The sequence below is a fragment of the Lactuca sativa genome, chromosome 4, assembly GCF_002870075.4.
Source record: "Lactuca sativa cultivar Salinas chromosome 4, Lsat_Salinas_v11, whole genome shotgun sequence".
In the NCBI taxonomy this organism is placed as follows: Eukaryota; Viridiplantae; Streptophyta; class Magnoliopsida; order Asterales; family Asteraceae; genus Lactuca; species Lactuca sativa.
The window spans coordinates 75,244,424-75,253,423 of record NC_056626.2 but is presented as its reverse complement, the minus strand read 5'-3'; positions in this window follow the sequence as shown (position 1 = coordinate 75,253,423).

Genomic DNA, 9,000 nt, shown 5'->3' with positions numbered 1-9,000 from the left:
TTTATGTTTCATTGTTCTAGTAATAGTATTAGTATCTTCCTGTGCTACCCCTATGGTAGCTTACTAGTAATGTATGATCATGATTGTGAAATCCTTGCTAATCAAAGGTATGGAACTTATTGAAAGAACTTTTATGTCTATATATATGTATACATAATATATAACTAATAGATAGACGACCTTCGGACGGATAGCCGATGCCCTACAGCCACACCCCGACGAGGAAAATGAGATAAAGCGAGTTGGCCTTCCTAATCCCTTTAAACATTACTTATATAACTATACATACATAGGCATGCATTTGATAATAAGTATAAAAGAGTTTAAGTAAAAATATTTGACAAGTAAAAGAGTTTGTAAAACAGTTTAATAAACAGTTTGAACAGTAAGCAAACTACTAGTTTGGTAGTTATTAATCACATGTGATTGATATAATAACTATAAGTATTCAACTTGTATTCCCCCCCCCCCCCATAAAAGCATTTAAAAACATTTAAGCCATTGATTAAGGGGTATGAACTCACCTGTAGTGAGTGGTACGGATGAACTGAAGATGTAGGATTGCTAGGTGTCAAGTGAAGTCTTGAACACACTCTATGATCCTAGTTAACATATAATATCACATATATGTATCCAATTAGTCTTTAAACAACTAATAAACAAATTCAAGACACCCTAGGACATGCTAAACACCTTATACAAGTGTTATAAGTCCCAAGGATTGCATCTAAGTGTTGTAGGGAAGGGCTAGTGTGTTTGGGGCTCAAGGAAAACTCCATTAGGGAGTTTATGGTTTTGTGGTCACAACCAAAAGAGTTTACAGTCGTAAACCCTTGAGTTTACGGTCGTAAGCTCACACCCTTTTTGACCATTTGTTTTTTGAAGCCTTAAGAGTCCCTAGAAGCTTTTCTACTTGAAGTATGTGACTAAGGAAGGAACTAGGGCACCATTTCACTCCTATTTGAGTTTACGGTTCCTAATCCATTTTCCTTTGAGTTTACTACCATAAACTCATAAGGTTTATGGTATTTTGGGGGTTTTCAAGTCCTTATCTCATCAAGGTAATAGTCTAGGTTAGGTTCTAGGCATAAGGAATGAATATGGGCCATTTATACACTCTTTGGGGTATTTATGGTTTTGGGAGATCCCCAAACCGTAAACACATATAAATGAGAGATTTTGGTGCTTTTCATGGGCTTAAATACATCAAGGAAGGATCTAGACATATTTCAAAGGCTGGTGAGGGACTAAGGCACCCTAAGGCACCCTTTGGCACCTTAACTTGGTGTTTACGGTTCAAGAACTTCTTGAACCGTGAACACCTTGTTCTTGGTGTTCTCGGGACATTTCCTTGATGTAATGATGTATAACAAGCTTTATAAGACTCTAGGATAGAAGTACTTACTATATGGAAGCTTGAAATGAGTTAAAAGTCCAAGAACACTAGTGTGTGTTCTTGGTGTAAATGGAAGAATCAACCTTTTGGAATGATTTCACGGTTAGAAGTGTGTTAAAACACTAGATTAAGGCTTATAATCACTTAAGAAAGCTAGAATCACTTACTAGATTGAAGATCTTGAAAATCTTTTGGATGATACTTGAGAGAGAAATGGTTTTGGATCTTGAGAATTTGGAAAAATGAAAATAATGACAAATAGTCCTATATATACTCCTAGATTTAGGGTTTTTGGCAGAAAATATTTTATTCAGGTAGTAAACTCTAATTTCATAGAGTTTTGGAATAACAGTGTTGCACAATAACCCTAGTGCATCCTCTCTCCTGATATCACTAAAGTGTGAATCCTGAAATACTCAAACTTATTCTAAAAAGTCTGAAAATTTACAGCAACTGTTCTGACTTCTATTGACTTGATATGTTTGTACAGAATAGAAATTTCGGGTTGTCACATCATCCCCTCCTTAGAAGGAATTTCGTCCCGAAATTTGAATTTAAGCAAATAGGTAGTTACAAATAACTAAGTAAAAAGACGAGGATATTTCAGCTTCATCTGATCCTCACACTCCCAAGTGAATTCCGGTCCTCGCTTGGCGTTCCAGCGAAGCTTCACTATCAGGATACGGCTTTGTTTCGTTTGCTTGACCTCTCGGTCCATGATCTCTACTGGTTCCTCCACGAAGTTGAGGCTCTCGTTGATATCGATCTCGTCGAGTGGAATAACAAGAGTCTCGTTGGACAGACACTTTTTCAAGTTCGATACGTGGAAGGTAGAATGTACGTTACTGAGTTCGCGCGGTAAGTTAAGTTTGTAAGCTACAGGGCCGATTCTTGTGAGAATCTCGAAAGGCCCAATGTACCTTGGATTTCGATTTCCACTCTTTCCAAAGCGTATCAAGCCCTTCCAGGGTGAGACCTTAAATAGAACACGGTCACCCACCTGGAATTCCAACGGTTTCCTACGTTTATCAGCGTAGCTTTTCTGTCGGTCTCTGGAGGCTTTCAATCGTTCACGGATCTGAACGATCTTCTCTGTCATTTCCCGTATGATCTCCGGACCTGTGAGAGTGCTTTATGGAACTCGTCCTTTAGCTAACTGGGTATCACCCACCTCAGCCCAACACAGAGGGGATCTGCACTTTCGACCATAGAGGGCCTTGAATGGAGCAGCCTTTATGCTCGTGTGATAACTGTTGTTGTAGGAAAATTCGAAAAGGGGTAAATGAGTATTCCATGCTTTCCCAAAGTCGATCACACAGGCTCGCAACATATCTTCCAAGGTTTGGATAGTTCTCTCACTTTGCCCGTCGTTCTGTGGATGGTAGGCTGTACTCATGTCCAGCCTAGTTCCTAAGGAACTTTGTAACGACTGCCAGAACCTCGAAGTGAATCTACTATCTCTGTCCGAGATAATGGATAAGGGAACACTGTGCAGTCGTACAATCTCCCTAATGTAAGTTCTTGTAAGTTTCTCCATCTTGTCTGTTTCTTTGATCGGCAGGAAGTGTGCAGACTTGGTCAATCTGTCGACGATGACCCATATGGTATCAAGTCCACCCGTTGTCTTGGGCAACTTGGTTACGAAAACCATAGTGATCCGCTCCCACTTCCATTCCGGTATCTCAGGCTGTTGTAATAGACCAGAGGGTTTCTGGTATTCGACCTTGACCTTTGCGCAAGTAAGGCATTTACTCACGAAGGTAGCAATCTCTGCTTTCATGTTAGGCCACCAGTATAACTTTTTGAGATCCAGATACATCTTATCTGATCCCGGGTGCACGGAATAACGAGTGTTGTACACCTCGTTCATGACCAAGTCTCTGAAACCATCGAGTTTTGGGGTCCAGATCTGGTCCATGAAATAATAAGCTCCGCCACCCTTAACCTCCAAGTTCTTATCCATCCCTCTTAGGGATTCACCCACCACATTTCCAGGCTTCAAAGCGTCGAGCTGAGCCGCCTTAATTTTTGTGGACAAGTGTGAATGGATAGTCATAGTCAATGATTTGACTCTACGACCAGAATATTCCTTCCGACTTAGGGCGTTAGCTACTACGTTGGCTTTACTCGGATGATAACGAATTTCGCATTCGTAATCACTGAGTATCTCGACCTACCATCGTTATCTCATGTTGAGCTCCTTCAGGTCGAATATGTGTTGTAAGATTTTGTGATCTGTAAAGATAGTGCTTTTCGTTCCGTACAAGTAATGTCTCCAGATCTTCAGAGCAAACACAACTGCTCCTAGTTCAAGATCGTGGGTTGTGTAGTTGACCTCATGTGTCTTTAGCTGTCTCGAGGCATAGGCGATGACCTTACCTCGCTGCATCAGAACACATCCGAGCCCTTGATTCAACGCATCACAATAGACAACGAAGTCTTCTATTCCTTCGGGAAGGGATAGTATTGGTGCGGTGCACAAGGCTCGTTTGAGCGTTTGGAATGCTCTTTCATGATTCTCTTCCCAGTCAAAGGCCACACCCTTCTGGGTCAGTGTTGTAAGAGGTTTCGCAATGCGGGAGAAATTGACGAATTTCTGTAGGCGTCTTCGGTGCTGACCAGTTCTCAACGGCCTTGATTTTGGAAGGGTCCATGTGTATACCCTCTTCGCTAACCACGTTCCCTAAGAATTCAACTCGTCGAATCCAAAATTCGCATTTCTAGAACTTCGCGTAAAGCTTCTCTGAACGTAATGTTTCGAGGACTTGACACAGATGTTGACTATGCTCCTCCTTACTTCGAGAGTAGATAAGTATGTCATCCATGAAGACAATGACGAACTAATCCAAGTAAGGACGACACACCCTATTCATTAAGTCCATGAATACAACGGGTGTGTTTGTCAATCCGAACGACATCACTACGAATTTGTAGTGCCCATAACGAGTTCGGAAGGCTGTCTTTGGAACATCCTCCCCTAGTACTCGTAGTTGGTGATATCCGGATCTCAATTCGATTTTTGAAAAGATGTTCGCCCCTTGAAGTTGGTCAAATAAATCGTCAATACGAGGCAACGGGTAACGATTTTTTACGGTCAGTTTGTTGAGCTCCCTGTAGTCGATGCACATACGAAACGATCCGTCTTTCTTCTTGACGAACAAGACTGGAGCTCCCCAGGGTGAGAAGCTTGGTCTTATAAATCCCTTACTGAGCAGTTCGTTAAGTTGACCGGACAGTTCTTGCATCTCTGCAGGTGCTAGACGATAGGGCGATTTGGCTACGGGGGTAGCCCCTGGAACTAAGTCGATTCGGAACTCGACTTGACGTTGCGGAGGTAATCCTGGGATTTCTTCTGGAAAGATGTCGAGAAAGTCGCGTACTATTGGAATGTTCTGAATTTCCTTCGTTTCTTGGCTCACATCAACCACATGAGCAAGGAATGCACGACATTCCTTTCGCCAGAATTTCTGGCTTGAATGCTCGAGATGATACGAAGGTTCGTGTCGGGTTTATCGCCATAAACTACTAAGGTTTCACCAGACAGCAGATTAAGGCGAACAGCCTTTTCGTAACACATGATATCGGCACGATGAAGACTCAACCAATCCATGCCGATAATGACGTCAAAACTTTTAATTGAGACCGGCATGAGATCGATCGAAAATGAATGGCTATCTAACGTTAGGGTACACCCTATGAATATACTGCTAGTGCTCTCTGTCTTTCCATTAGCCATTTCTACAGTGAACGGTTCATTAAGTGCTCGTGATTTTTGCTTAAGTAAATGAGCAAATTTTTGGTTCACGAAACTTCTCTCCGCTCCACTATCAAATAGAATGCATGCCTAAGAATTATCGAGGAGGAACGTACCAGTGACCACTGTGGGGTCGGCAACCGCTTCCTCATGGCCTATGGCCAGAACTCTTGTCGCTCCACCGGCAAACCCTGCCTTCGGGCAGTTTCTTTTGAAGTGGCCTGCCTCGCCACATCCGTAGCAAGTTTGGCCCACTCCAGCACCGGGGGCTTGGTTGATTGGCTTCGCCGGAGATTTACAGAAACGGGCAGTGTACCCCTTCCCGTTGCAGTTCAGACACTGCATCTCCCGGCAGGCGCTGATGTGATGGAAGTTGCACTTGTTGCACTTAGGCAAACTTCCAGCGTACTGCTTTACCGGAGCAGCAGCGGCAGGTGCTATTGTAGCATGTACTGCCATGACCTGTTGCGTTTTGGCAGCCTTAGCCTTCTTCTTGTCATCCCAAAACTTCCGCTTGGAATCAGCGGTTCTTGCAGGTTCTGAGATGGCCAGGGTAGTTGTTGCGGTCAGGGTACGAACCTCATGGTCTATGAGCCGCTGTGCCAATCGTTTGGCACTATCGAATGTAGTGGGGTGTGATGAGCCACTGTGTCAATCGTTTGGCACGAGGACTTCCCAGGGGGTCACCCATCCTAGTACTACTCCCGCCCGGGCACGCTTAACTGCAGAGTTCTTATGGGATCTGCTGCCCTCACGGCTTTAAAACGCGTTGTGATTGGGAAGGTATCCACACCCCTTAAAGTGGGTTAGATCTGATCCCACATCGGCTAGGAAGGAGAACTAAGAATTCCTTATAAGGGGTGTGGATACCTTCCCTATCACAACGCGTTTTAAAGCCGTGAGGGCAGCAGATCCCATAAGAACTCTGCAGTTAAGCGTGCTCGGGCGGGAGTAGTACCAGAATGGGTGACCCCCTGGGAAGTCCTCGTGCCGAGTGGCCCAAAGCGGACAATATTGTGATACGTGCCAGAGGGGGATGTTACAGTATGAACCATGTTGGGACAGAGGGCCGCCAGTTCACAGAACCTGGCGGTGTAGGCGACTACGTTGGAGCCCTTCATGGTTAGGCTCCACAGTTCTTCCTGCAGCTTTTGGATCTCGCCCCTCGGGCAGTACTCCTCAATCATGAGGTCTTTTAAAGTTTCCCAGCCCATAGCATTAGCCACTATAAGAGATAGTGACTTAACATGGCTGTTCCACCACGTTAGGGCTTTCGTTTTGAAGGTGCAAGCAGCGAACTTCACCTTGCTCTCCTCGGGACAAGAGCAGATTTCGAAAACCGATTCGGTTTTCTCAAACCATTGCGAGAGGGCAATGACTCCGCCAGTCCCCTTGAAGGACAATGGCTTGCAGTTGGTGAAGTCCTTGTATGAGCACTCTTTCAAGCGCACCGGGATTTCACCATGAGTTGACAGGACAGGGGTTCCTCCTCCAGTGGAACCAAATGAATGATATTGAGCCATGGCTGTAGCCACAGCTGCAGCTACAGTAGCATTTAAGGCTGTCGTGTCGAACTGAGGAGTAGGTGGTTGAAGAGATGGAGGAGGTGGTGTTTCGTTATTGAGGTTTCTCCTTGGATTTCTGTGAGGCGGCATCTTTGATCTATAAGTTTATGAAGGTGAAAACATTGATAAGAATTTAATGGAAGGGTTGATGAGAATGACTCATGGACTAACTTTCCATAGCCCAATAATACGACTGAACGTAGATCTAGAACTAATAGATGATCACATTTGGATAATAACTCCCATAAGATTAGGTACCTGTCAATATTACTGGAATTATAGATGTAACAAGTTCGGGAAAAACGGCCAACAGAAGGAGGCCTTACATCAACCAAAATGGGAAAATTTTGACAGAATTACAACCTAACCAAGACCTAACAGGCCTATGATTTGCAAAGATAGGGAATTAGACCAGAGTTTTTACATAGCCAGGTTATATCCAAAAGAGAGAAGTTGATGAGAATCTATCGGCGACGAGAACTACCATAGTGAGTTCTTGATCCCGACAGGAGACGTTCTATGTCCCTCATGCGCCTATCAGCTCTTGCTTGCTGAGCTCGAAGTTCTCTGACTTCAGCTCGGGTTTCAGCGAGTTCCCTCTGAAGAGCTGCATTGTGAACCAGAGCCCTTTCATGAGCAGACTCTAGTTGGCGAATGCGGACAATGTTAACGCCAGAGTTGGCGTCAATCTCCAAGACTCGATTGATAGATGATTGACCCAGTATCGTGTTCCGAGAAATCCTACGAACCATGACGGGTAGGACTCTGTCAGCAGAACCTCCCTCAGTGAGGTTGTAGAAACTTCTGTCTCCATTGTAGGGAATGGGTTGACCCTGTTCATGGCTCCATGTATTCAAGTTTGTGGCCCACAGGGGTGTGGGTCCTTGAAATGCTGGACGAGGGTCTGGGTTTTGATCAGCTGGGGGCAGGTTGTTGACTTCTGGCTCTGAGTCAGAACCATCAGAAAAGCCTTCAGCTTCATGATCATCCAAAGGAATTGGGTGATCATCTTCTAGTTCCTCTTCTAGCCATCCTGCATTGCCGTGGTTGGGATAGTAAGGGTCTCCGGGAAGGTGGAATCCAGCCATTAAATCTACGCGAGAAGAGAGGTATAAGAATCTAGCACATAAGTAACTTATAGTAATGCAAAATACTCCTACAGTATTTTAAGTTTAGGTTCTATTGTTCTCATTGTGGTATTGTGGGTAAGTTTTTAGACTTGTTGCAACCTCACAACCACACTTAGGCACACGCTAGTCAACCCTCGGATAATATAGTTGATCATGCTATATCTTCCTAGTTTTGACTATATGTCTCTAAGTCTACTTGTGTTGCTCAACAATCGTAATACTTTTGTATTGTCTTAGTGACACTGATTTTAGTATGAATGTAGGCACGTATACTTAATTAAATATTTTAATATTTAAAGTATAAACTCTTGGTCAGAGTATCTTAATCCCATTGTATTTACAGTTAGTATATCTTTTATGGGTTGATATACTCAATTCACTATAAACAATGCTCTGATACCAATCTGTCACACCCCAAAACCATGAACGGCGGAAACGTTCTGGGGCGGAGGACATCATGTACAATATCACAACAATGAATAATAATAAACAAGCAACAACATCATCCATTGCATTAATAAAATAATTTCATACATGTGTGTTCTGTCAAGTTTTATAGACACAAAAATATACATATCAAAATAAAAGACGGGTCTTGAACGAACTCCATCTTCTCAAAAACCTGGCACCTGTACCTGTCTATTGGTGACCTGAGAATACAAGTGATTTTGAAAGCGAGTATCAGCTTAAAGCTGGTGAGATCATAAGTATATTAATGTCTGTGTTTGTATGAAAGCATTTGTAAGATGTTTTGTACAATGTTTTGTAAAATGTTTGAACTCTCCTAGAAAACCCTATGTTTCCTACTGATGGTAGCCCTCTACCAAGGCATCTAGTGTCTGTGTGTATGTCTCTTTTAAGAGTGTGTATTTTCCCAAATCCGACTATCATTAACCAAAAATATAGTTTTTACATTACCGTGCATCGTGTGAATATTCACGAAGTGAATGTAATGGGAAAATATCGTAGTACTGTAGTATTTGTAATAAGTGACCACTGCTGTACTAACTACCTTAAAAACAAAAAGCATTTAAAGTAATATGTGATCGACCTGTACCCTGCTACTAACTCTAGTAAAACAACGATGTAAGACGTCGTAAGAAATGACATTTGGCACCCGTAGACTTGCAAGTCCCACTGTAGCGAGCAGCAAGG